The following is a 24,082-nucleotide window of genomic DNA, read 5'->3' as shown; positions in this document are numbered from 1 at the left end:
CTGGGTTTTCCGGCTCCCTGTGAGTCCTCTGTGGCAGACACCCTTGTTGCTGGGTGCAGATGGAAGACTCTGGGCCACGACCACTGCAGCAGCTAAGGCTCCGAGGTCTTTACCCACCGGCCCAGGGCTGCTGCCAGCCCCGGTGCCTCCGTCCTTATTCATGTCCCTGAGACCTCACCGACCTGTAGCTGTCTGGTCCATCACTATCTCTGGTCTCTTATTTTCATAAATGCTGGGGAATTGTTGGTTGGGGAATTGATTGCACTGTTCCTCAGTAGATCTGCCAGGATTTTCTCCCAGGGATATGAGAACTGGAGTCTTTCCGTCCTACTCCGCCGCCATTTTCTCTCCTGAAAATCATAAAGTAATTTTAAAGTACAGAGTATATATTGCTTAAAGCACCCCATCTCTCTTCTCTGCTATAAGGCAGACAGTTAATGACATGAAGTTTGAATTTTAATAAGTAACTCTTTTAGATGTTTTAGAAGAAAATTCTCATTTTTTTCATAAGTTTTTTATACATTCTTTTTGCTTGAGTGAGACTTCTGTATTGCAAATTTCATGTTACCCCTTCTCCTCTAGAACTATTCTCAAATTTCAAAATGAAAACCTTGAAGAACATGTAAAGCAACCACCATGAAGCTGTAGTCAGATTTCTATTATGGGAACTGTGTCTTCCGCCAGTTAGATATGAAATTTTGCATGATACTTCAAGACTAAAGTAACAGATGAGGTAAGGAGAAAGCCAAAAGCCCAAAGGCAGCTCAGAAACAAAACCCGTGACTTACTTTGTTGGGTGAGGGATCAGAAGAGGGCACCACAGCCTTTAGGAGTACTTCTGTCAAGCCCGTGATAGCCCTTTAAAGAGGAAGTTAGTTAAAATGATGAAACCACATTATTATTGTTTTCAAATAACTCTTGGGTGTTTCTGTATGAGCACTGAAAAGAAACATTTCCTCGGAAGATAGAAATAATCATGCTTGAAACTTATTTCACTAATTTTTAAAAGTTTTTATCCTGAACTCAAATTCTTAAGGCAGTTAATGTTTAAAGATAGCAGGTTCTTTTTTTGTATGCCTACCTAATAAAGAAATAACAAAAGGTAGCATCTTAAACTTAATATTTTTTGCTATTTAAATCTAGAATCATGGAGAATAATTATGTCTTAGAGATCTTCTCTAACTCTCTTATTTGACAGAAAAAAAACCCTTGAGGTCCTAAGGAGGCACACTGCTGGATCTGACAGAGTTGGGATACAATTCCAAGATTCCAAGTATGCCATGGGGCCCTCTGTAATGTTGCAAGATAACACGCCCAGTGAAAAGTTATGTATATGGTGGTAATCTAAAACAAGTGTTGTCCTCATCAGTTAGAAATGCTTACTAAAGCATTTATGAATAAAATGACATCACATGTGGAGTATGCTTTAAAATGCTTTAGTTAATATTGTGAAACAAGGCAGATAAATAAAGTAAGATTTACAAGATATTCTTAATTATTAAAGCTGTGTCATGGACGCATTAGGGTTTATTACACTAGTCTTTCTGTTTTCCTTCATATTTGAATATTTCTATAGTAAAGAGTATTTTTAAAAGTAGCATGTTGGGGGAAGCCTATATAGCATAAAATTAAAACATTATATATAATCTATAGATTTTAACGATCCATGGTCATGAACATGATCAAGAATTTCTTGTAAAAGACATCTTAACACCAATAGAATAGAGTGTGCCTGTTTATACCGTACACTATCGTGTGTTAAATGGGAGCTTTTGCTTTTAAGATAAGTATGTTAAATGTATAGTTGCAGATAATATAACTTTATTATTTGTACTATATTTCATCTGTTGGTTCCTTTAATTACACTCAGCAAAACCAACAAATCTATGGTAAGGTATATATGTTTATGAATGTGGAGGCAGGATAAGTAGGATGCTTCTCAATACAATTTGATTCTACAATGATTGGTTCAAAAGAACATTTCCAAAACAATTTGATAATCTGTGCACTAAAACTTTAATTTTCAAGGAGCACAAATCAATTAAAAAACAATTCCTCTATCATCACTCACTCTATAGATACACAGACACAGAATATTGATGAATCATCAGCAGGGGAACATCGGTGAAATGGACCAAGAAGAGGAGAGATTGGACTCTGATTACATATAAATATATTGGATTTTCTTTAAAGAGATGATATCTTTTAATACCTGTAGACAAGTATCATATGTACCTTCTGTTTGCATAGCACAGATGACAACTAATCAAAAAGTTAATGTAATATACAGAAGCCCCTTCAGAAAAACCATAAACTACAATCTGATAAATAAGCACACCCCTTTTGTTATTTAATAAATTAAAGAAGCTAGCAAACAATCAATCAATCAATAAATAAATAAACAAATTAAAAAATTTTGGAGGTGAGAGAGGACTATACTTTCCAAAGCATTTTTGGAACTGGCTTTCTGTGATTTTTCTGCTCCATAAGACCACTGGATAGGAGAGTAGCTAAGAATGGCTTCCATTTCATGAAATGCAATGCACTTCTCACTTTCAATTTACTAAGTTAAATAGATAATTTGGTCTAAATATACTAATATTCAAACATACTGATGCTGTTTCTTCTCCAAATGTACAGGGGATTCTATTACTTCACCCTGAGTTTTTGTTTCAGCTTTCATATACTGTAAATTTTTATTTGTTTCATAAGGCACAAGGGGCAATTTGCCAAGAAAGGCACTGGCTTAGTATTGAGCATTTGCAAACAATAGGTCTTCTTATAAAGTCTTGCTTTCTCTCCTTGAAGGAAGTTTCTGGAAATAATTGACATTTTGAAAACATTTTAAGAAAAGTGTCTAGATATGGGAAAGTAAAGGTCATGGGGAGCACAGGGCTTTAGAAAAATCTAGCTTGTGCAGGCAGTGTAAAAACGTTGAAATGTACAAAGATAAATGAAGCCAGGTGCATGAAAGAAAGACAGATGTCAGATCTGGGTTAGAGTCGAGTTACCCATTTGGGAGCCCGGTTTAGATTTGAGTTGGTATGAGGGAATAGGGCCAAAATATGAAGTTTTGGCTGGGCAAAAGCTAAATGAGTTTGATGAACTTAGGGACTGAGTTTTACTTTGAGTAAAAACTCACTCTAACTTTTAAATGGAGCACTACAATTTTGATTTTAAAAGAGAGGACTTTCACTTAAAAATACCCTGTACTTCACAGGCCCACACTCAGTCCACTGAGCTACACCAGCTAGGGCAGGGAATATAAGACAGAAAACTGTACTTGAACAATAGTTAGATTTAAAAAAAAAACTAAACAAAACAAAAAAAATACCCTGTACTTGCAAGAATAAATGCTTTCTCAAGTGAGGGTATAAGTGGAAAGTGAGAGAAAGAGAGGAAAATGCTTATGTCCAAACAGAATATGCTATTTAGAAATAAGATTATAGTTGCATTCAGGACACCTGGATTTTAACTACAATTATAGTGATATCTTGCTACTATAGGCAAGTTCCATCCCTCTCTGGGTCTTACTTTCTTCAGCTGATTATTTGGGATGACTATAAAAAATGGCCTTCCTTTATAATGGTCCTTTATAACTTTGCATTTCTGGTTAAAGTTATTTAGAATCAATCATTTACTGTATTTGTGTTAGGTTTTTACTAATGTTCATATGTAGCTAGTAGCAACTAATAAAGCTAAGTAAGTTAATATATTGATAGTAATTTTAGTTGAAGGCTCTTGCTACTATTCATGTTCATGATAATAAAGCGGAATACCATAGCACCAAGTCTTACTATGTCTACAGATAAAAACAGAGGAAGTATAGGGAATTGGGTTAACTGTTTACTAAATCCACTAAAACACATTCTGGAAGTGGCTGATTTGAAAAAATCTCTGGCACTAGCTCATATGTACATGTGTGTATATATTTGAAGTCTATCTGGGAAAAGTTCAATCATCATTAACATAACAAGAACAGTTTGTGCAACATCAGTGTAACCTGGCAACCAAGGGCAGGGGACTGGAATGAACATACATGAACAATGATGACTTCACCGTACTTGGTAGACACTGTTGAGTGAGCATGTGTACTATGTGGCTGTTGCATCATAATGACTGAGAGAGCAGAGCAATGAATTTGCATCCAATTTTGTGTTAAGCTTGAACATTCCCCTGTAGAAGCTATTTGGATGATTCAGAAGGCTGCAGCTATGAGCAACTGGTAATTGGCAGCTTCATCCTGATACTGTGCCTACTCATGAATCACATCTCATGCAGAGCTTTTTTGTGAAACATCAAATCACCCACTATAGCCCAGAATTGGTACTCTGAGACTTCTGGATTTTCCCAAAATTAAAATCACCTTTGAAAGAGAAGAAGTTTGAGACTGTCAATGAGATTCAGGAAAATACACAATGGGGCAGCTGATAGTGATTGGGAGAACTGTGTGAGGTCCCAACATGCCTACTTTGAAGGAGACTGAGGTATGATTGTCCTATGTACAATGTTTTCTATATCTTCTTCAATAAATGCCTCTATTTTTCATAGTACTTGGCTGGATACTTTTTGGACAGACCATGTGTCTTTGTGTGTGTGTGTGTGCCAAATGTCTCCTTGGCCACTAGAATTTCCAGTTAAACCTGGTGTTCTGGTTGTAGTTGGCTGGTGAGTGTTATACAGCTGCTAGGAGATATCATCAATGTTTAATTTCCCCTTTTATTTATAGAGATTGAGGCTTTGACTATCTGAATCCATCTATATCAAGATTTTTTTTCTTGGTCCAACTCTGGGGATGTTCTTTCCCATATTTCAATTCTTCTCTTTAACTTTCATAATTGGGAGTGCAAGTCTAAGTGTGCCAGTAAATTTAGGAAGAAAAAATTATGTGACAATCTGTTAAGCCTCAAGTAATAGCTCTTCTTTGAAAGGACAATTTAATACAAAACTTGTCTCCATGAAGTATACGGAAAAGAAGTTATCTTTCTCAGATAGTGAAACATTCCTGTAACCAGATCAGTTTCATATTTGCTATGGCTTTGTTATGTGACCTCAGACAGGAGACAGCCTTTCTGGGAAAAAGAAATTCTTTGTTACATACTCTGTAGATACAAAGTAAGTATAGATCTGAATCCATTGGCCACAAATGGCATGCAAGATAATTTTGGGAGAATTATGGGTAAATAATTTATTCTAATAACTAATTAATTTTTATAATGAATTACTCTTTATTTTTAGCAATTACCATATTTTTGTGTCAAGTGTGACTTGCTTTCCAAACATATAACAATGTAACATTTTCTGTTAAGTAAGAAATAAAGTTAAATAACTTTAAATAAAATTAAATTTAAATAGGTTGAAGATATCTATCTATCTAAAGATATATACATATGAGAAAAGCAGGTATTGAAAAATCATGCAGTAGGTAAAAGAATGATTGAAATTTGGGAAACACGGGACCAGGTAACCTCAAAATTGCCTTCAGCCCTCTGATTCTGTGATTTCATCAGTGGTCACTAAAAGAAGAATTAAATTATGAAATTATATCCTCTTCACCTCCTTATCCTCCTCCTTCCAGTCAGTGCCATATGTTTTAGTATTTGGTGTCTGCTGAGTGCTCAATTGTTCCAAAAGCATAACCACTGTCTAGGTTATCTTCAACAAGAGTAGCTTGCCTACTAGATGAAAGGCTGTCTTACCACATGTTGACATTGTTCTTCTCGGAAATCATTATAAGACTATAAACACATACACTTTTTTCAAAAGCTGTCAGAATGGTGAGAGAGATAAACCATGGATTCTTATTTCACCGATAAACATTGATTTAAAATTTTTCATCTGTAGCTGATGGTCAATGAATCCACTTGAGAATAAACGTCAAATGACAGGCTAGTTTTGGGGGCTGCATGGTTGTTTTACACGCTGAGGTATATGTTCTCTACTATTGTGGGACATGTGCATTATGAATGGCAAGGAGCTATTTGAACATTGCACCTCAGAATAAAACCAAAAGAGCTACCTCTTATGGTAACCATGGAAAAGCCATTTCAAACTTTTTCAAAGGAAGCAATATAGCAGGATTATATACATATATACTGTAGCAATTAATGAAGTTATCTTTTATATGTCTTTCATTATGTTTTGAATTTCAGACAACCTAAGAAAGTAGGCAGAGCAGATGAAATTGCCCTACTTCAGAGGAGAGATCACTAAGACCTAGCAAGGAAGGCATTTCTGTTCCATATGCTCCACATCATACATTAGTGGCAGAGTAAGCATCATAATTATATAACCAAAACATTTTGGCCTATATATAGATTAGGCTGTCACTGGAGGCAGCAGTGATAAAGGGTTTTAGATGATGAGGCATAGGTAGAGGTGATGGTCCTAAGCTCTCCATTCAATGTTCAAAAATATCTTGAAAAGCAGGCACAGACCCATACTCCTGAACTATCCCAAGAGCTGCGTATCCCTGGAAGAATATGCTCTGTTGCCCCAGTGCCAATGTGTAGAAGGGAACATTCTGAGGTATGTTTATATATGCATGACTTTTGACCTGCCCTGTCTGAAAACTATTGAATCAATAGTTACACTGTTTTTTTCCCTTTTTCTTTAGATGACTAAACTTCTGATTTTCACTTTAAAGCAACATTTTACCTAGCCATAAATTTCCTCTAAACATTGATAAAGGCAACAGAACTAAGAACAGTATGTCAGCTACTATTCTGTTGTTAATTATGACAGATTTCCAAATAACATTAGTAACAAAAGTGAATAGAAGAGGAAGCCAAAACTAGAGGTTTAGGAATAATCAGTGTAGAGGTAGTAGTTGAAACCATAAAAGGAGATGTGCTTGCCTAGCATGAGTTGGAAGCATGAGGAGAAGAGCAATGAATCTTGGATGTAACCTGGTGAATAACAATATTTAATGCCTGAGCAAGGGAGAGTTGTAGGGAAAGGAGAACAAAAGGAAATACACATAGAGGTAGAAAGAAAATTAGGATAGCTTTTGGCTTAAGAAAACTAAAGAAATAAAATTTCAAAAAGTGGTGGTGGAGCATGGCAGACACTTTAAAAAGTCAAGGACAATAAAGACATGAGACAAATATCATTTCATGTATTCACTGGTGGTCACTAATGGCATTCAAAAGAATATTTTCATTACAAAATGGGGAATGGGGCTTTAAGAGAAATTGGGAGATAAAGATATGGATACAGGAGGTAAAATTCATTTTTAGTAAAAATTTGAATGTGAAAAAGTATAAAAACAGAATTGTAAATTTAGTGACAAAGAATTCTGCTGTGTCTAATAATATATAAATATTTTGTACCCTAAAAATCAAAACAAAATTGTTGTTGGCTGAAGCAACAAACTTCATATACCTTATATTTGCCTACCTTTATGTTAGTAAGTTTAAGTCAGTAAACAAAAACACCTAAGTGTGTACTTTTGCATTGCTTATAACATAAGGGAAAAGAGAAGTGAGTTCACTGCCACCTTAGCATGGCATGCCACTATATATCCCAGTACTGTCCCCCTCATTTTCCACTGACAAAGTATTGCCACCCATATTGTTTCCTGGGAAAATATTTTCCTAGTTCAAATGGCACTATTTTTTCAAAACTTTGTGAATGTTCTAGCTATTTATGTCACCTGTTAAAGACCCTCTATTTGTCTCTGTTTATAAGTTTCAGTGAAGACAGGTGGCCCAGGGAAAGAAATAGTAAGTGCTGATGAGACTAATGAATAGTCCAGAGACACAAATAGTCATTTCCAACTGGGGCTCAATATTTTCAATTGCTTTATAAATCCATGCCTTTGCATGTTTATTCACATACAGTGTGTGTCTTTTTAAATTTTTTACAATATTTCATAGCAGCTTCTCTCTGTATACTCAGTGGTGGGGTTCTCAAAATAGCAACCTGTTCATAATGAGGACCCAGGGAAAGTCTGACTAACACTGTTGGCAAGGTCTCAAGTTCCCTACCCATCTCGCGCCTTCCCCTTTCTCCTCTTTGCATTTCCCTGTCTTCTTTTTCAGGCTTAATCCCCAAGTTGAATCATAGCCTTTCAATGGCTGCCAGTTCCCATTCCTTTACTAAGTGTGGCTGAAATATGAATCTATAGAATCCCCCAACCTGGGGTGAAACGTGTCCAGGGCCTAAGCTGTTGACCAGGTCATATTTCATCAGCAGCAGTGGGTAGTGTCAGAGAATGTGATGCATTCATAAAGAGGCTAACTTCGTCTTAGTTTGAGTTTTATAAGTGGATCCTCCAGGCATTTCATATTTTTTTCATTAGAAATGTATATGTGTTTCACATCACTAGTAATCCTCAAATGCAATTTACTGGCACCTGTTTGTTGAAATTCACTTGCTACTCAAGGACCTCAATAATTGTACTTAAATTTCAAATTTCCAACTATCTGTAAGCTACTGGTTCTAAATTTTAATATTTGCAATAATTCTGCTTCATGTCTTAGTGCTTTTTAAACGCTAACCTTTGACTTAAAATAACTCTGTATTGTTGCTTAGTTAACTCAAACCTTATTATATTATTTTGCCATTTAAATGTTTCATGTAGTCACTATTTTTTACAAGAAATATTCTAAATAAACACTTTATCTGGGAAATTTAAATTGTTCAGTAAGTGCTTTTGTATCCAACTCCATGTATTAAATATCCAGAAGGCAAATCTCCTTGGTAACTGCAAGGCTCTTAAATCTGCTAAACCAGGATTATATCTCACCTACTAATCCTCAGCACCTATAAGCAGGCCCAGGACTACTCTCACAAAAAATGATGAAAGCATTTTGCCTTAGCACCAGGGACATTCCTTTGCCTCTGCCGACTTGGATGTGCCTATTATTAAGCTCTATGTTTAACCAACAGATCATACTACTTTTGAAATTCTTCCTCTTAGGCCTCTATTAAAATCTCATGGCTATATAAAAACAAGCAATGCCTCTACAGTTTCTTAGTTATCTTTATTCCTTACAATAAAATAAAACAATATGAACAAGGAATTAATAATAGTATAGTTGGCTCTTAGCAAAGCCAGCTTAATCTAACTACTTTGTGCATAACATCTGTAATTAACATCAGTGAGAGAACTACCAGCATTGCCTATTTTTAGAATATTGTTTTGTCTAATCCATTATTCTACTGTATTTATGTAGGTGGGTATTTAAAGAAAAACATCTGTGTGTTTAGTTCACACATTTCTAGTAGACCACAGCCTGCTTACTGGAATCAAGTCTCTCCAGAAAATGAGTCTAAAGAATGGTGAAAAACATTTTCTTGTCAAAAAGCTTTACTTGCAAGTGGAAAGATGTGACCATTTGTAAAGATTCAGCTAGCTAGAAAAAGCTTACTTGAGCACAGAAGAATAAGGAACGCACTGGCTGAAAGACTTATTTAACGTGTCTATGTGTATGGTGATGCACTAACCATTTCAACTATAGATATAAATATTACAGTAAAAATAGAGTTCCAGAAAATTATAACAGAAGGTGCTGGATGACCAGTTTTCTTCATGAAACAGAAAATAATAGATGAGGTTGATGGGGTGGAGGACTTTGAATATTTGCTTGAAATATTGTTGACAAAAAATCATCCTGCGCACATTTCTCTTTTTAAGGAAATGAAATATAAGGCAAGATGTAGATCATGCATAGTTTTAACAGTAAGAGCCAAATGGAGAGGAAGAGTCACTGCTGAGTTCACTACAAAGAGTTCATTTTCTCATCAAATAGCAATTACTTTTCAAACCACACATCCCTCCCCATCTAAAATATCTCTACCATTTAAATTCCCACTCACCCACCCACTAACATAGAATGCAACACACAAAAAATACCTAGATGCTTTGAAAAGGAAAAGAGTAGGAGTGGGTCAGCACCCACTTTTTCCTACTGGACTAAGAGCATTTCTTTCCACTTGCTAACTACAATGGTGAAGAGCACAGACTCTGGCACCAGACTGCCTAAGGTCAAATCCTAGTGCTACCTCTTATAAGCAATGTGACTTTTAGCAAGTTCTTTAATGGTTTTTTTCTTAGTTTTCTCATTCATAGAATGTAATAATAGAATCTACATCATAGGGTTGCTGTGATAGTTAAGAGGGTTGAAATACTTTTGTTAACATTATTTTAAGACACAGAATTGCTCATCATGCCTTCTTTGCTACCATTTTCATCTAAGCCCAGAATATTTATTTGTCTAAATGATTACAATGAACTTCAAAGTATTCCTTGATGTGAGGCATGTTTATATGTATATTTTGTTTGAGTGCGATGTTCGCAAGCAAGAAAGCTTTGTCTACTGCATGTATACCAAGTCTTCATATAGGAATGTATGTGTGTTTGTTTTTGTATATGAAAGTTCACTCCCTGAGCATGTCTACACCTGAAATTTTTAGGCCAATCTACAAAGTTTGCTGTTTATCTTTTTCATAAGAGTAAATATTTAAGATGATTCTTATCCTTTTTTGTCTATATGGAATCTTCTACTACAATGTTCTTTTTCCAGATTCTTAGCAGGCAAGTGCTTTTAAATATACTTTCATTCAATTATTTTCTTTGCTAGTGCTTAGTACAAGTTCAAATTAAACATAGCATAGTGGCCTGTAAATATTATTAGCTTATTTTTATGTTTTCTTTAGTGCCAACATGTACTTCCATGTCCCACTACCATCCCCTATGGATCCCCAGGGACCCACTTCTCTGTTTCATAGAAAGAAAGGTGTGCACTTTTATCTTGCACATGTGAAACAGAATAGCAAAAGCCACTATTGCCCCACCCTGCCCCCAAAAGCCAGGTGTAGAAAAAAGTTGTTCCTCCTTTCTTTTCTGATTTTGCCTTCTTTCATATAGATCAAAATATGTTTTTTCAGCTTTGAAACTCCTAAGAGTCTTTCAGGCAATGTTCTATTACTGTTTTTCTGAACGCCTTCCCCACTGTCCTATTGCACATATAGAGGAAAGTAGATAAGCCATGCCTGTTAGATACATGGTAAAATAGTTCACAGCTGCTGCACCCAAGGTCTGCATTTTTGTTTGAATGTGGTTAAGCTGGGAAACTGAAGCGTGGGTGTCTATGGAAACAGAGGCCCAAGTGATATGAGATGAGACATAAAGAAACTAACTTGTAAAGGGGGTGTGCTAACTCCAGCCTCCTCCAGCAGTGGCAAGTGATAACTATTTGCATTTGTCAAATTGCAACTGGGGCTAGGAGGGCCGCCCTCAAATTTTCCTTTCAACAGACTCAGCAGCTGAGCTACAACCTTTCTCTTGGTTTAAAAAGATGGTGCTGAGTACTTGGGCTATAAGCCAAATTTTCTGGCTGCAGTCTCTAGCTACCCACGTGTTTCCACAAAGACTGAATTCTTTTGACTGTCATCTTTTATAAGTGTGGCCTCCCAGCTTATTTGATGGTGCAAGGAGTCTTCTGTAGTGGGTCATATGAGAGGATGGAAAGAACACTAGCATTACAGTTATGAACTTGTTCTCAGGTCCTGCTCCACTGAATTATTAGCAATAATCAAGGAAGCTCTACAGATGTTGGAAGTCAGAATGCCTGGGATATTAATGTAAACTCTGCATTTCGTAGTTGCATAGCCTGGGGAAAACTACTTAACCTTTTTTTAACTTCAATTTTCTCATTTATGAAATGGTTATAGTAATATCCTGTATCTCACAAAGCCACATGAGAATTTAATAAAATAATACATAAAGCTGGTCTAAAGAAAGATAGTAAAATTTTAGTAAATGTTATGTCACTACCAGAATTGTCATCATCATCGAATCTATATTACTATCCAGGGAAAACCAAATAACCTTGTTTTGCCTTTATGGACTTATCTATAAGTTGACAATAATGGCATAGCATTATTGAGAAAATTACAATATTTACTAATTCTGAGAAAACATGGTAGGCTCTGAAGCACATGTATTAAAGGTTAATAATAATTATTTATAATTATCAAATATATAGCTACATGCCTCAAGTGACTACATGCCTCATCTGAGGCCCCTTTTCTAGGGTAAATTTAATCGTAAAAGTGGGAAGACAGACACTCTTTTCCAGCTATTTCAGAGTACATTAATCCTAATTGTCCCCTTCACTAATATTTTTTAAATAGCCCTAGCCTGCTTACTCTATTCCAGATATAGTGATGCCTTCCAGAGTATCAGATTGGTTGTCCTAGAGCACACAGGATTTGGATAACTGATCTTTTTGTTCCTGGCATGACTTATCATAAATTTGGATGGATTGTTATTCATGTCCTTTGATTAGCTAAACTTGTATTTCCTTTGGGATCACAAAGAGATTAGAAAATTTATGGTGCACTTCTTGGTTGTCTTTTAATAGAATTGTAGCTTCTCGCTATAGCATGTCTTTTAAAAATATTTTATTGATTATGCTATTACAGTTGTCCCAATTTCCCCATTTGCCCCCTCCACCTGGTAATCCCCTTCCCTCCAGCAATCCCCCCTTTGTTCATGCCATGGGTCATGCATATAAATTCTTTGGATTCTTTATTTCCTATATCATTCTTAACCTCCCCCTACCTATTTAGTTTATTGTAGATTGCTTTTTTTACATATATATTCCTCTTGTATTACATAAGAGGATACAGGTACCCTCTTGTTTTATACAAACCAACTTCCATCTTATGAGTGTACTTTTTTCATTTCGTTGATTCAACATTGTGTGTTGAGTGATAAGATCATTTTTTAAATCTTTTGAAAATTTAATTATGTTCAAGTACAGTTTTCTGTCTTTGACTCCCATTCCAGCTCATCCCCCCAGTGTCTATTTTGTACCTAGCAATTATGCTTCTTATTCCTGTACCTTTTCCTCCATTTTCCCCCTTCTGCCTCCCTGCTGATAAACCTACATGTGATCTCTCAATTTCTGGGATTTGTTCTAGTTGTTTTCTTAGTGTATTTTTTAGATTCAGTTGTTGATAGTTATGAATTTGTTGCCTTTCTAATGTTCATAGTTTTGATTTTTTTCTTAAGTAAGTAAGTCCCTTTAACATTTCATATAATACTGATTTAGTGATGATGAACCCCTTTAGCTTTACCTTGTCTGGGAAGCACTTTACCTGCTCTTCCATTCTAAATGATAGCTTTGCTGGATAGAGTAATCTAGGTTGTAGGTCTTTGCTTTTCATCACTTTGAATACTTCTTGCCAGTCCCTTGTTGCCTACAAAGTTTCTTTTGAGACATCAGCCGATAGTCTTATGGGAACTCCTTCATAGGTAACTCTCTGCTTTTCTCTTGCTGATTTTAAGATTCTCTCTTTATCTTTAACCTTTGGTATTTTGATTATGATGTGTCTTGGTGTGGTCCTCTTTGGATTCAACTTGTCTGGTACTCTCTGTGCTTCCTGGATTTGTATGTCTATTTCCTTCACCAAATTCAGGAAGTTTTATTTCATTATGTTTTCAAATAAGTTTTCAACTTCTTGATCTTCCTCTTCTTCTTCTAGCACCCCTATGATTTGGGTGCTGGTACATTTAAAGATGTCCCAGAGATTCCTAAGCCTATCCTCATCCTTGTTTTTTTTAATTTTTTTTCTTCCTGCTGTTCTGATTGGAATCTTTTTTCCTTCCTTATGTACAAAATTGTTGATTTGATTCTTGGCTTCTTCCTTAGGCAAGGACCAACTACAGGTTGGTTCCCTGTAGATTTTTCTTCCTTTCACATAGCGTAACCTTCATTTCTTCCCTTATGTTTCTGCCATACTGAATGAGTTCTTTGAACATCTTGATCAGAGGTGTTTTGAACTCTCCATCTGATAAGTTGGTTATCTCCTTTTCATTTAGTTCTTTTTCTGGAGTTTTGTTCTGTTTTTTCATTTAGGCCATGATTCTTTGTCTTCTCAATTTGGCATCCTCCTTGTGTTTGTGTTTGCGTATTAGGTAGAGCTGCTTTGACTCCCTGTCTTAAAAAAGGCACCTGCTTTGTTCCTCTAATTTGTGACTATAATCAACCAGTTCTGTGAGCATCCTGATAAATAGTGTCCTGAATTGTGCTTCTGAGAGGCTGGCAATTTCTTGGTCGCTCTAATTTGTGACTATAATCAACCAGTTCTGTGAGCATCCTGATAAAGTTACAAATTAGAGGAACGTGTGAGGGCTGGAATGATTGAAATGAAGGGAGATGCATAGGAAACCAATGGTGATGGAAAGGAAACGGGGACACAAATCAATGGAATTGACCAGAAGGAAGAACAAAACATCCCACCAGAAAGGAATGAAGAAATGAGAATTCAAAAAAATGAGGAGAGGCTTAGGAACCTCCAGGACATCTTTAAACGTTCCAACATCCAAATTATACGGTTACCAGAAGGGGGAAAGAAACAGCCACGAGTGGAAAACGTATTTGAACAAATAATAAAGGAGAACTTCCCCAACCTGGCAAAGGAAATAGACTTCCAGGAAATCCAGAAAGCTCAGAGACTCCCAAAGAAGTTGGACCCAAGGAGGAACACACCAAGGCACATCATAATTACATTAGCCAAGATTAAAATGAAGGAGAGAATCCTAGAAGCAGCAAGGGATAAGGGGACAGTCACCTACAAAGGAGAACCCATCAGACTGTCAGCGGATTTCTCAAAAGAGACCTTACAGGCAAGAAGGGGCTGGAAAGAAGTATACCAAGTCATGAAATTCAAAGACCTACAGCCAAGATTGCTTTATCCAGCAAAACTTTCATTTAGAATGGAAGGACAGATAAAGTGCTTCTCAGATAAGGTCAAGTTCAAGGAGTTCATCATTACCAAGCCCTTATTGGTAAAGGGAAATGCTAAAGGGACTTATATAAGAAAAAGAAGTTGAAAAATATGAACAGTGAAAGGACAGCAAACACACAGTTATTAACAACCACACCTAAAACAAAAGCAAACCAAGAGGACAGCTAGATCAGGAGTGGAACCATAGAAATGAAGAACACATGGAGGGTTAGAAACAGGGGGGTGGGAGGGGGAGAAGAGGGGAGAAGGCACAGAAAATAGCATAGATGGTAGGCAGAAAATAGATAGGGGGGAGGGCGAGAATAGTGGCGGAAATATAGAATCCAAAGAACTTGAGACACGTGGTTATAAACTAAGGGGGGGAGAATGGTGGGGGAGGGAGGGTGTGGGTGGAGGGGATTGAAGGGGGGGGAATAGAACAACTGTAATGGTATAATCAATAAAATATATATATATAAAAAAAGGGAAAAAATTTTTAAAAAAGAAAAAAAAATTAAAAAAAAGGCACCTGCTGTTGAAGGACAAATACCATATAATCTCACTTTTAACAGGAAGCTAAACAACAAAACAAACAAGCAAGCAAAATATAACCAAAGACACTGAAATACAGAACAGGCTGACAGTGACCAGAGGGGAGAGGGGAGGGAATTTCAGGGGAAATAGGGTAGGGATTTAGAGGAACATATATAAAGGATACAAGGACAACAATTGAGAAGGGTGGAAATGGGAGGGAGGGGGGAGCACGGGGGGTGGGATGGGATGGGAGTAATAGACAGAAAACTGTACTTGAAAAATAATTAAATTTTTAAAAAATCAGTATTGGCACATAAAAAAAGGCACCTGCAAATTGTATGGGGCAGAGCCTTAGTTACTTGCCAGGGCAGGACAACCTGCTTCACCACTTTATGGCTTTGTGTGGGGAGAGGGTTTAGAGAGGGGTCTCTGCCTCTGCCTGGGTCCTGGAGATTTGCCCAGCACTTGCCCCATTCCCAGTCACTTCATCCACTTCCTCTATGCAACTGGTACCCTTCCAGCCCTTACCCCTGGTGGTGAGTCCCAGACTGGGTAGGTATGCCTACATTCTAAGTTCATGTAGACCCCTAAAACGAATTCTCCTGAAAACTTGGCAGTTTCTTCCACTATCCGAACACCCACTGGTTTTTATAGCCAGAAGTTTGGGGGGATTTATCTTTCCAGCATTGGAACCCTGGGTTGTGCATTCTAGCCTGAGGCTGGAATCACTCACTCCCCAGGTGTCCCTCCCAATTTTTATCCACCATACCTGGGTGAGAGCACCCATTCTGCCACAGCTGCTGCCTCTCCATGCCACACTGCATTTCCACACCTCTCTGCCCATCTCCATGACTTCTCCCCTCCTACCCTCCTGGATAAGTGTGGCTTCCTTAAATTCTTGTTTGGCAGACTTCCATACAGTTGGATTTTCTGATAGTTCTGGTTGGTATTTGTTTTGAGATATAGCTATAATTCTGTCTGTGGCTGTGTGAGGTGGCAAAGCCTGTCTCCCTATGCCTCCATCTTGACAGTAAGTAGCTCTAGAACCTATAGCATATCTTTTTTTTCCCAATTGTTTTATTTAATTATTTTTCAAGTACAGTTTTCTGTCTATTACTCCCATCTCATCCCGCACCCCATGCTCCCCGCTCCCTCCCATTTTCCACCCTTCTCAGTTGTTGTCCATGTATCCTTTATATATGTTCCTCTAAATCCCTACCTTATTTCCCCTGAAATTCTGTCCCCTCTCCCCTCTGGTCACAGTCAGCCTGTTCTCTATATCAGTGTCTTTGGTTATATTTTGCTTGCTTCATTGTTTTGTTGTTTAGCTTCCTGTTAAAGGTGAGAACATATGGTATTTGTCATTTAACACCTGGCTAATTTCACTCAGCATAAGGCTTTCCAGTTCCATCCATGATGTTGCAAAAAGAAGGAGCTCCTTCTTTCTTTCTGCAGCATAAAATTCCATTGTGTAAATGTACCATAGCTTTTTGATCCAGTCATTTACCGATGGGCACCTAGGTTGCTTTCAACTCTTGGCTATTGTAAATTGTGCTGCTATGAACATTGGGGTGCATATGTTCTTTGGGATTGGTGTTTTAGGGTTCTTAGGATACAATACTAGCAGTGGAATTGCTGGGTCAAAAGGCAAGTCCAATTTTAGTTATCTTAGAAAATTCCATATTGTTTTCCATAATGGTTGCACCAGTCTGCAATCCCACCAACAGTAAACTAGGGTCCCCTTTCCCCCACAACCTTCCCAACCTTTGTTGTTTGTTATTTTGTTTATGATGGCCATTCTGACTGGTGTCAAGTGGTATCTCATTGTGGTTTTAATTTCCATCTCTCTGATAGCAGGTGACACTGAGCATCTCTTCATGTGTCTCTGGATCCTCCGTATGTCCTCCTTGGAGAAGTGTCTGTTCAAGTCCTTTGCCCATTTTTTAATTGGGTTGCTTATCTTCTTAGAGTGAAGCTGTGTGAGTTCTTTGTATATTTTGGAGATTAAAACTTTGTCTGAGGTATCATTGGCAAATATGTTTTCCCATACAGTTGGTTGTCTTTTTATTTTAATGCTGTTTTCTTTAGCTGCGCAGAAGCTTTTTCTTTTGATGAGATCCCATTTGTTTATTCTTTCCTTTATATTCCTTGCTCTAGGGGACATATCAGTAAAAATGTTGCTGCATAAAATATCTGACATTTTCCTGCCAATGTTCTCCTCTAGGACTTTAAGGGTGTCATGGCTTTTATTTTGTCGAATATTAATTGACTGTAGAGAGTTGGGTTTATTTCTGGGTTCTCTATTCTGTTCTACTGGTTTATGTGCCTGTTTTTATGCCAGTACCAAGCTGTTTTGATTACAGTGGCCTTGTAATACAGTTTTTTGGGGGAGGGGGTATTTTATTTATTTTTTCTTATTTTTTTTAATTTTATAATTTTTTATTTAATTCTTGTTCAAGTACAGATTTCTGTCTTATATTCCAAACCCTGCCCTCCCCCCGCCCCGTGCTTTCCACCTCCCTCCCATTTCCGCCCCCCACCCTTAGTTATTGTCCATGTGTCCTTTATACTTGTTCATGTGAGTCCGTCCCCCTTTCCCCTGTGATTCTCCCCCCTCTCCCTTCTGGACCCTGTCAGCCTGTTCTGTATTTGAGTGTCATTGGTCCTATTTTGCTTGTTTGTTTGTTTTGTTGTTTAGATTCCTCTTAACGGTGGTATCATATGGTATTCGTCTTTCACCGCCTGGCTTTTTTCGCTCAGCATAATGTTTTCCAGTTCCATCCATGATGTTGCAAAGGGTAGTACTTCCTTCTTCCTCTCTGCAGCATAGAATTCCATTGTGTAAATGTACCACAACTTTTTGATCCAGTCATTTACCAATGGGAATCTAGGTTGCTTCCAACTCTTGGCTATCATAAATTGTGCTTCTATGAACATTGGGGTGCATAGGTTCTTTTGGATTGATCTTTCAGGGTTCTTAGGATATACTCCTAATAGTGGAATTGCTGGGTCAAAGGGCACATTCATTTTTAGTTTTCTTAGAAAATTCCATAATGTTTTTCATAGTGGTTGTACCAGTCCCACCAACAGTGAACTAGAGTCCCCTTTTCCCCACAACCTCTCCAGCACTTTTTGTTTGTTGCTTTGTTTATGATTGCCATTCTGACTGGAGTTGAGTGGTATCTCATTGTGGTTTTAATTTGCATCTCTCTGATAGCTAGCGATATCGAGCATCTTTTCATGTGTTTCTGGATCCTCTGTATGTCCTCCTTGAAAAAATGTCTTTTCAAGACCTTTGCCCATTTTTTAATTGGGTTCTTGTCTTCTCTGAGTGGAGTCAAGTGAATTCTTTGTATATTTTGGAGATTAAACCTTTGTCTGAGGTGCCATTGGCAAATATGTTTTCCCAAGCTGTTGCTTCTCTTTTTATCTTGATACTGTTTTCTTTAGCCGCACAGAAGCTTTTTATTTTGATGAGATACCATTTGTTTATTCTTTCCTTTATAGTCCTTGCTCTAGGGGACGTATCAGTAAAAATATTGCTGCCTGGAATATCTGATATTTTCCTGCAAAGTTCTCCTCTAGGACTTTAATGGTTTCCCGGCTTATATTTAAGTCTTTTATCCACCTTGAATTTATTTTGATGTATGGTGTAAGTTAGTGCTCAAGTTTCATTTTTTTGCATGTAGCTGACCAGTTCTCCCAACACCATTTGTTGAAAAGGCTGTCTTTACTCCATTTTATGTCTTTGCCCCCTTTGTCAAATATTAATTGACTGTAGAGAGTTGGGTTTATTTCTGGGCTCTCTGTTCTATTCCATTGGTCTATGTGCATGTTTTTATGCCAGTACCAGGTTGTTTTGATTACAGTGGCCTTGTAATACAGTTTGATATCAGGTATGGTGATCCCTTCTACTTTGTTCTTCTTTCTCAACATTGCAGCTGCTATTCAGGGTCTTTTTTGGTTCCATATAAATTTTTGAAGTGTTTTTTCTATGTCTGTGAAATATGCCATTGGCACTTTAATAGGTATTGCATTGAATCTGTAAATTGCTTTGGGTACTATGGACATTTTGATGATGTTAATTCTTCCAGTCCATGAACACGGTATATGTTTCCATTTGTTTGTGTCTTCCTTGATTTCTTTCTTCAGTGTTGTGTAGTTTTCTGCATACAGGTCTTTTACCTCCTTGGTTAGATTTATTCCCAGATATTTTATTTTTGTTTCTGCTATATCGAATGGGATTTTTTTCTTGATTTCTGCTTCTGCTGATTCATTGTTAGGATACAAAAATGCCTTTGATTTCTGGATATTGACTTTGTATCCTGCTGTTTTGCCCAATTCATTTATTAGTTGGAGCAGTTTTTTGGTAGAGGCTATAGGATTTTCCATGTACACTATCATGTCATCTGCAAACAGTGACAGTTTTGTTTCCTCCTTTCTGATTTGATGACCTTTTATTTCCTTTTCTTGCCTAATCGCTGAGGCTAAAACTTCCAATACTATATTAAATAGAAGTGATGAAAGTGGACAACCTTGTCTTGTTCCTGATCTTAGTGGAAAAGCTTTTAGTTTTTGCCCCTTGATATGATGGTGGCCGTAGGTCTCTCATGTATGGCCTTTATTATATTGAGGAATGCTCCCGCTATTCCCATTTTTCTGAGTGCCTTTATCATAAATGGGTCTTGTACCTTACCAAAAGGTTTTCCCACATCTATTGATATGGCCATGTGGTTTTTGTCTTTGCTTTTTTTATGTGGTGTATTACATTTACTGATTTGCGGATATTGAACCATCCTTGCATCCCTGGGATGAATCCCACTTGGTCGTGGTGTATGATCTTTTTGATGTATTGTTGGATGCGATTTGCCAATATTTTGTTGAGGATTTTAGCATCAATGTTGATCAGCGATATTGGCCTGAAGTTTTCTTTCTTTGTTGTGTCTTTATCTGGTTTTGGGATTAGGATGATGCAGGCTTCATAAAAAGAGTTGAGGAGTTCCCATCATTTTGGATTTTTTGGAATAGTCTGTGAAGAATAGGGGTTAGCTCTTCCTTAAAAGCTTTGTAGAATTCTCCTGTGAAACCATCTCTTCCAGGGCTTTTGTGTGATGGGAGTTTTTGGATTACTGCTTCAATTTCATTTGCTGTTATTGGTCTGTTCAGGCTTTCTACTTCTCCTTCATTGAGATTTGGAAGATTATATTCTTCTAGAAATGTGTCCATTTCACCTAGGTTCTCAAGTTTCTTGGCATACAGTTCTTCATAGTAATTTCTTACACTCCCTTCTATTTCTGTGGAATCATTTTTAATCTCTCCTCTTTCATTTCTGATTGTGTTTACTTGGGTCCTCTCTCTCCTTTTCTTAATGAGCCTACTCAAAGGCTTGTCTATTTTGTTTATCTTTTCAAAAAACCAACTCTTGGATTCATTGATCCTTAGAATTGTGCTTTAATCTCCATGTCGTTTAATTCTGTTCTGATCTTGGTTATTTCCTTCCTTCTACTTGCTCTGGGCTGTCTTTGTTGTTGTTCTTCAAGTTCTTCCAGGTGTCGGGTTAGGTTGTTTGTTTGAAATGTTTCTATTTTCTTTAGGTAAGCCTATATCACTATGAACTTCCCTCTGAGGACTGCCTTGGCTGTGTCCCATAAGTTTTGGGTTGTTGTGAGGTCATTTTCATTTGTTTCCAGAAACTTTTTGATTTCTTCCCTAATTTCTATCTTGACCCATTCATTGTTTAACAGCATACCATTAAGTATCCATGATTTTGGGAGTTTTGGGTTTTTTCCTGTGGGGTTGGTTTCTAATTTCAGTCCCTTGTGGTCAGAGAAAATGCTTGGTATAATTTCAATTTTCTTGAATTTGTTGTGGCTCGTTTTGTGTCCTATCACGTGGTCTATCTTTAAAAATATTCCATGTGCATTTGAAAAGAATGTGTATTGAGCTTCTTTGGGATGAAGCGCTCTATATATATCAATCAAGTCCATTTCATCTAGGGTGTTGTTTAGTGCAGCTATATCTTTGTTGACATTTTGTTGGGAAGATCTGTCCATTTCTGACAGTGGGGTGTTAAAGTCCCCTACTATAATTGTGTTGCTGTCAATATCTTTCTTGAAGTCTTCTAGGATTTTTCTTATATATTTTGGTGCTCCTATGTTGGGTGCATATATATTTAAGATGTTAATGTCTTCTTCATGGATTCCTCCCTGGATTATTAGGAAGTGACCTTCTGGGTCTCTCTTTATGGACCTTTTTTGAAGTCTATTTTGTCTGATATTAGAATTGCTACCCCGACTTTTTTTTCTTGACCATTTCCTTGGGAAATTTGTTTTCAGCCTTTCACTTTTAATCTGTGATGGTCTTTTGTCCTGAGGTGGGTCTCTTGTAGGCAGCATATGTGTGGGTCATGCTTTCTTATCCATTCAGCTATTCTATGTCTTTTGATGGGAGCATTTAATCCATTTACATTTAAGGTTATTATTGATAGGTACTTATTCATTGCCATTTTGTACCACAGTTCCTCTCTGTCTCTCTCTTTTCCTTCCTTTCCTTAAAGCAGTCCTTTTAGTATTTCTTGTAGAGCTGGTTTGGTGGAGGCATGTTCTTTTAGACTTCTTTTGTCTTGGAAGCTCTTTATTTGGCCTTCTATCTTGATTGAGAGCCTTGCTGGGTAAAGTAGCCTTGGTCGTAGGCCTCTGCTTCTCATTACTTGAAATATTTCTTGCCATTCTCTTCTTGCTTGGAGTGTTTCCATTGAGAAGTCAGTAGCTCACCTTATTGGGGCTCCCTTGTATGTTACTTCCTTTTTCTCCCTTGCTGCCTTTAAGATTCTCTCTTTTTCTTGGAAGTTTGCCATTTTAATGATGATGTGTCTTGAAGTGGGCCTCTTTGGGTTCCTCTTGAATGGGACTCTTTGTGATTCCTGGATTCGGGTAACTTTTTCTCTCATCAAATCAGGAAAATTTTCCATCATTACTCTTTCAAATAGGTTTTCTATCCCTTGTTCTTTGTTTTCTCCTTCTGGTATTCCTATTGTTCGGATATTATTATGTTTCATATTATCTTGCATTTCTCTTAGTCCCTCTCCATTCTTTTTGAGCCTCTTTTCCCTTTCTTGCTCTTTCTGGGAGATTCTTTCTACTGTGTCCTCCAACTCGCTGATCCGATCTTCTGCCTCATCGATCCTGCTTTTCATTCCTTCTATTGTGTTCTTCAGTTCCGAAATTGTATTCTTCATTTCCTCTTGTCCTTTGGTGATAGTTTCTATTTCCTTTTTTATGTTGATATAGTTTGCAGAAAGCTCATTGTAGCTCCCCCCTCTAGTTTCTGGTAGCTCTCCTCTAGTTTCTGGTAGCTCATTGTGAGCTCTTTGAATTTCCTGATAACTAGTGCTTTGAATTCAATATCTGATAGCTGACTTGCCTCTATTTCATCTAACATTATTTCTGAGACTTCCACCTTTTCTTTCATTTGGGCATTGTTTCTTTGTCTTCCCATTGCTTATGAGACTCTTCTTGTTAGCTTCAGCTTCTTAAATTGATCTGTTCTGACTCCCTAGGTTTATGGTGTGAACTTCTGTGGTAGAATTCCTGTGAAATTCAGTGGTACAGTCTCCTGCAGGTATCTTGATGTTCTCTGCTTCCACCTACTCCTTTCTTTGTGTGTGTGTGATCAGCTGGAGGGGGAGGCAAAATGGTTTATGACAGCAGGAGAGTACTTTATGATATTTACAGTCACAGCTGGCAGAGAAGAGATAGAAGATCTTTAGGCTCTATATAGTGTTAACTGTAATCTTCAACCCAATTTGCCACCTCTAGGAAAGGATAGACCAAAGATAAGCCTCTTGTTGGGGAGGGAAGGCTTGTGAGTTGTATCTAGAAAGCAGTGAGGTTGCGGGTGGTCAGATTTTGAGGTAAGGTGAGAGTAAAGAATAGTAAATAGACGTAGCGTGTGAGCAAGTAGAGTTAATCACTACAGTAATAGAATTCAGGAACCTGTCAAGTGGGCTAAGACCCGAGAGATGTGTTGTGAAGTATTTACAGTGGTATAGAAAGCAACAAACAAACAAACAAACACAAAAAAAAGGGCAGGAGAAGTGAGGAAAAAGCAATAAGTTTGCGGTGAAAGGGAAAAGGACTAAAACAGGAAAAAAGAAAGGAGAGGAACAGAGTATTGAAAGATACAGGAACAATCAAATTTTAAAAATATACGATTACTGAGTAAAAGAGTTTAAAAAAACCCTCTCTTGCTGGTTTCAAAGTGTCCAATTCATTTTTTATGGTTTTGGCAGGACTTCTCTGTGGACTGGGTTGTAGGCCCAGGTGCACTCCCGTGGGCCAGCCAGGCTAGCAGAATGGGGTGCGGGCGCCTGCCCACCCGACAGGCTGCCTGGGTCCCATGGGATCTGGTACTGGTCCTTCCCAGTCCTGTGGCTGGGTGAGAAGCAAGTCAAGCTGCCTTCACAGGGGAACACCTCAGTCCACTTTCCAATAAAAACTTCTCCAGAAAGCCTGCCTCTCAGCCCAGTCCAATCCCCATCCCGACAGGTTAGGACAATGCTCCTCTCAAATTTCCTGGGCTGGTGGGCTGGTGGGCTGGTGACCACAGAGATCACAACTGAATACAGTCCCCTGCCCTTGCCACCCTCCCTGCAAACCTAGGCAGACAGGTCTCAGCCACCCAGCCCCACCTAGATGGGGAGGGACGGAGCCAGCTCTCTTCCAGGGACCCAGCAGCCGGCCCAAGGCTCCACTGGGTTCCGGGCTCCCGATGAGTCCTCTGTGGCACTGGCTGCAGACGGAAGCCT

General features: G+C 37.8%; 1 long non-coding RNA gene across 1 annotated transcript in view; it reads right to left on the bottom strand.

Annotated features, from left to right (window-relative positions):
• LOC118996758 (uncharacterized) overlaps nucleotides 1-24,082 on the bottom strand; it is a 193,660-nt gene that overhangs the window by 111,296 nt on the left and 58,282 nt on the right. Inside the window, exon 2 of the long non-coding RNA XR_005068549.1 lies at nucleotides 5,680-5,690. This is a non-coding gene — a long non-coding RNA (uncharacterized LOC118996758). The remainder of the gene's footprint in view (nucleotides 1-5,679; nucleotides 5,691-24,082) is intronic.

The sequence above is a fragment of the Sturnira hondurensis genome, unplaced genomic scaffold, assembly GCF_014824575.4.
Source record: "Sturnira hondurensis isolate 20B ecotype Veracruz unplaced genomic scaffold, ASM1482457v3 Scaffold0011576, whole genome shotgun sequence".
In the NCBI taxonomy this organism is placed as follows: Eukaryota; Metazoa; Chordata; class Mammalia; order Chiroptera; family Phyllostomidae; genus Sturnira; species Sturnira hondurensis.
The sequence above is the reverse complement of the archived record's forward strand: the minus strand, read 5'-3'. Positions and strand labels throughout refer to the sequence as shown.